Source organism: Bombus impatiens, unplaced genomic scaffold, assembly GCF_000188095.3.
Source record: "Bombus impatiens unplaced genomic scaffold, BIMP_2.2 scf_0814, whole genome shotgun sequence".
Classification (NCBI taxonomy): domain Eukaryota; kingdom Metazoa; phylum Arthropoda; class Insecta; order Hymenoptera; family Apidae; genus Bombus; species Bombus impatiens.
Genome location: NT_177233.1, coordinates 473,325 through 478,659, shown reverse-complemented (window position 1 = coordinate 478,659; position 5,335 = coordinate 473,325). Strand labels below are relative to the sequence as shown.

The 5,335-nt window shown below is 42.2% G+C and overlaps 1 protein-coding gene across 1 annotated transcript in view; it reads right to left on the bottom strand.

Annotated features, from left to right (window-relative positions):
• Positions 1 to 3,923, bottom strand: part of LOC100748263 — a 67,019-nt gene extending 63,096 nt beyond the window's left edge. Inside the window, exon 1 of the mRNA XM_033323123.1 lies at positions 3,716 to 3,923. The gene's annotated coding sequence lies outside the window, so the exon portion shown is untranslated. The remainder of the gene's footprint in view (positions 1 to 3,715) is intronic.
• Between the last annotated feature and the right edge of the window lie 1,412 nt (positions 3,924 to 5,335).

The following is a 5,335-nucleotide window of genomic DNA, read 5'->3' as shown; positions in this document are numbered from 1 at the left end:
ACGGCCACAGCCGTCGGCGAGGCAGTTCTAAGCGAAGTCGTTTTCTCCGTGAAGGCGCGGTGAAAATGTCTTCCTCCTCCTCGCCAGGAGGAACAAACTTCTTTCTCCCTTCATTGTTGCTCGCTGTCTACTTACATATATATCCGTATCTAAGAGTTAGCAGCGCTTTTCACAGACAGAGAGGGAACTTGGACTTGTCGTTACGCGCGTGAAAGTCCCTATGCGTCTATAACTTGAATTTCGATCGATTCCTTGGCTTCGCGAACGAGGATCAAGGCAGTGGAATTTCTCCAAGCGAGAATTCGTAAGAAAGACCTCGAAGTTTCTTCTCGTCTCGTTCGTGATTGACAACGACGAGTCTGACGACAAGTCAGTCGGTCAGGCAGAGATCGTTGTTTTCGGAGAGATCGAACCGCCGACCGTGACGACTCGTTTCATCTGGTGCCGCCGAGATTCAATACTCTTTACGTCGATCGAAGAAGGGAGAGTCCAGCGAACGTTTCGTCGAATTGTCGCGTGTCTCGTTGTGCTTGATGTCGTTTGTTATTGTTGATGTCGTCGTCGGGCGATTTTAACGCCGCGGAACGAACAGCTATCGAAGGAAAGAGAGGGATGGGAATATCGTAGGAGAGTGGGAAGGAGGAGTTTTAACTGGCGGCTTATTGCCGGCGCGAGAATGCGCCAATGATTCTGACCGCGGAAACGAGCACGTACCAACCGTTTAAACCCGCTCACTCGCGTGCACCGCCGTATGTAAACGAATATACGTATGTGTAAGCGTAATACCTGTGCCGCGACAACGACGGCCAACGTGCACGAGGACTGAGGACAGTCGAACGCGTGGCTTCACGACGGAAGTAAAGCGCTAGTCGGGTTTACGATTGGTTGAGCATTGCGCGACAGATGAATTGTGGCCAATGAATGTCCTTGCTCTCTGGACGAGGCCACGACGACGTAAGCAAGCCGTATTTGAACATTATGAACCGCTTGCGTATCTACGAGACCACGTCGCCTGCTTCAAAGTTGATTCTAGTTGATTTGAGAAGCATCTGCGATCTTGCTCGTACTTTATGATGTTTCGATAGTAGCGGAGAGATATTTTTACGAAAACTATATGTCACATTAGCGTCAGAACAGCTACTACTTGTTACATTTATCGGAATATTCAAACAAATTGTATTTTATTCAATATTTTATCTTGCACGTGTATCGCGGATTTTTATATACTTCTATTAACGAGGTATTTAAAGTTACAAAAATGCACACAACATGCAAAAATACTCAAAGTAAAGTAGCTGTTATTAATACTGAACGGGTGAAACGAAACTGTATTTATCTATCGAGAGAGACAGAGTGAGGTCTTCTATTTCCTTAGTTACGTTAATACAAATCCTCGGTTTACTTATAGATCGTATACGATGTGGATAAAATAACAGATTTCCCATAAAATGATTAGAAAATAAAAGCAGGAAGGAGCATGCAATTTGTACAAAATAAATTTTATCACGCCCATGACTCATCCAATGGACACTGATATTTACGTATCGGTTTTCCCACTTTTCATTACGATCCTTTGCATTTCGTGGTTTCTCTTTCAGACTCTTTTTAGTACCGATGATAAAATGATGTCAAAATTGGTCTGAACTTTCTTTTGATATGATTACTAAACTTTCTCATCTAAGAACAGAATGGCAACTAGACGTTGATGGTACTCGCGGTGGGGATAAGGAAACATCGAGGAACTCGTGGGGCGTTTTACGATCGTCTTCGAAAGCTGCGACTTCTGTGCACTTCCGGCCTCGATTCTAGAAGCACCTTCAGGCGGTTTTCTTTTCGCAGACGGGCAAAGATAATTCAGCAACCGCAGAAAATATCTCGATAGTGTACCATTTGATGCGACGACCTTTCTGCCATTATTTTGTCGAGAATTAGGGATCGTGTTATCGTCGTTTTGCAACGTTAACGTTAATCGTTTAACAGTATACGCCGTAAATTTCTTTCTTTAAGCTGTTACGGATGATATTAGAAAATTAGAAATTATTTTATAAATTTTAGAGCTGTATTTTAAGAACGGACGATCCCATCCATATATGCACCTCTTTTGTAACATCTTTCAGGAGAATGAACTTCTTTAGTGATACAGCGTAGATTCATTTGTACTGTTATACATCACATTAGAAATTATCGTATTGTACATGTAATATTTCAGATCTGCTGCATACTGCGAGAACGAATAATGCAATTTTTATACTTATTCCGTATAATTTGATGCTTTTAATGCAGAATTAAATCAAGCAACGTATTAGGTATGTTCATTTCTTTAGGCAATTATAATTACGATGGTATTGAATTCAGAGTATTATAAGTAACAGGCAGCCGATTACTTTCTAAGGTAAAAGCAATGGAATGTTGATAAATTGCAAGTTTAAAGATGTTTATGTTACAAGTCTTGCGGAAGTATGTAAGTGTGCCGAAAAAGCATTCAGGAAAATCGTGTTACGTTAGCAGTGCACCGACCGAGGACGCTTGGAAAGTCGGGACAGTTTTCCCGCTGTTTCCATGCAACCGGAAGTTGCTCCTCGGCCGCATTTCTCTCATCCTTAAATCTCTTTTTCAACCTTCTTCGATTTCTCTCCGGTTGATGCTTTTTATCTTTTACTTTTAAAATATGACTCGTACGCGCTGGCAGTTCATTTATCTATATTATACAACAACGTTATTTATTCTTCTGCGCTAATACACCTTTCTTCTTAAAAATTCAGATAATACTCGAACTTGACTTTCTTACACATACGCTATCGACTATGTTTCACATGTTATTTGTTATTAAATTTATTAATCAACCTAATCAACGACACCATGTTCAACGATCGAAATATATCGCGACCAGACGACGAACGAAAAAGCTGGAAAAACTCGGGAAGCGAGGCTTCCGACAAACGAAATCTAAAATCCGCTCGTTTAATCGCATCCACGCGAGCTAACGAATGCCAAAGGTATAAAATTATAATTAAATAATATCATTATCGATATTACGTAATCAATTATCATAATTAATTGTTAAAACCTCGGTGTATTTGATTTTCGTTCTCATGGGCAACAGAAAGACTAAATTTTTCCCAATTATCATCCCTTTATGTTATGTACATATCAAAACCTACATCACAAACTCTCTCTCTCTCTCTCTCTCTGTATATAAATACAGGGTGGTTGGTAACTGGTGGTGCAAACGGAAAGGGGTGATTCTACGCGAAAAAAGAAGTGGAAAATATAGAATACAAATTTTTCGTTCGAGGCTTTGTTTTCGAGAAAATCGATGGTTGGTAATTGGTGGTGCAAACGGAAAGGGGTGATTCTACGCGAAAAAAGAAGTGGAAAATATAGAATACAAATTTTTCGTTCGAGGCTTTGTTTTCGAGAAAATCGACTTTGAATCGTCGCTCGGTACGCGCGCGGTACCTCACGCGTACGGATCTCACTGTAGATCGTTGTTTCGATGGAAAAATTAAAAAAAAAAAAAAATTTTTATTCTATATTTTCGACTTCTTTTTTCGCGTAGAATCACCCCCTTTTTCCGCTTGCACCATCAGTTACCAACCACCCTGTATAATTAACCGATAATTAGCGTTGATACGTTCTCTTACGTGTTAATTAAAACGACACAGTCCGTTTGTGTAACGATTATTACGTCATAAGGTATATGTCGTTTTTTCACTTGTTTAAGTCGGATTTACGTTTAACGAAAATTTCCGTGGTTGCATACCGCGCCATTTTATCGGTTTACACGGTGCCCCTGTAAGTTCTGTTGCTCCTTGTTTGATCAACTGAGACAGCCAGTCGCGATCTATCGAAAATCCTTCGAATTCGCGTTGTTATCCAATAGCGGGCAGCCAGCAGCTGGAAGCGCTTGGCGCGGCCGAGTTAAAAACACCTGTTAACACACGTTCGGTTCTACGGTGACATCCGGACGACATCGACAGGTGTAAGTGTAAGTTAATCAACTAATTTGACAACTCGTGCGTGCACGTGACTTTCGTATACCTCGTACCCGCCCTAATTATTATTAATGGCCTGCAGCGTATCTCGCGATATTAAAGTCTACGGATGGATACGTTCAACGTTAATCCTAAGATTACCGCGTTAAGTAAAACACTCGTCAGCCTGAGAAGTGGTCATCGGTCGTATCTCTCGCGATCGAAAAATTTACGGAGAATGCCCAAGAAGTACGTACATTCGAAAGAGTAAAAGACACAGAGTACAATCGAGCGACGCAAACGGATCATTTATTTTCCTATCGCTGTCGTCGTTACGCGTAATCGTCGTTACTTCGTACATTACCTTCGTCCCAGATAGAATTTTTCGCGCGAATTTTTCAACTTGGATGATAAATATCCGAAGATCGCTTTCCGCCGCTCGCCGCATCGGCACCTGCGACGATCTTCGAAATGTTCATTCACGTAGAGACTCTGTTCCTCTTCGACCTTGCCTCCAGACACGAGATCGCAATTAATCGCGATATGCAGCTAATCGGCAGAAAGTTGAACGACCGAACAAACTGGTCGCCGAAGCACGCCAATTAAGTACCAGAATAGATAGAAAATTTGTACTCCTCGCAGGCGTCAAGATCCGCCACGGTTCAGACTCTCACGGTTTATAAGATGGCGCGTGGGCCGACGACTATAAATTTGATGCAGGATCGTGGCCAGCAGCATTAATACGGAAGGACTCTAGCCAGGAATAAGAGGAAGAAAATGGCCCGCGGTGCGGCGCCGTTCAAAAGGGCGGTCACGCTAATAGCGACGATCGGATCCTCATTACGGATTCCGATCGTGGGTATCGATAAAGATCGGCAATAAGATCCCCCATTCCTCTTCAACCGGCGATCCCTTCCGCTTTACGAGCAAGTGCCACGAATTAATTCGGACCGAACCGTTTCGGATTAGCCCGGTAAGAAGCTTGGCAACTTCGCCACGGTTATTGACCGAGTGAATACTGTGTTTACATAATAGGCCCGGTCTCGGGATTCGGCTCTTTGTTCGTTCAATGGCCCCACATAAACAAATTACCGTGTGCATACATGGTATGTAAAAGGGACCACGTCCAAAGGTGTTCATCCACGGACACTTAGATAGATGTGGAAAATGTGGAAATGCCAGGTACCTTGAGAAAGGGACGAGCTTTTCGAAAAATTAGGAGGATAATATGGCACTTTAGAGAATAATAAAATTTACCACAGGACCTCTACCGTGATTCGTCTTTGTAGAGAAATCAGCAGGAAACAATTCATCTCGTAAACAAAGTCAGGTAGAACGTGTGTTTACGAACGTCTATTTTT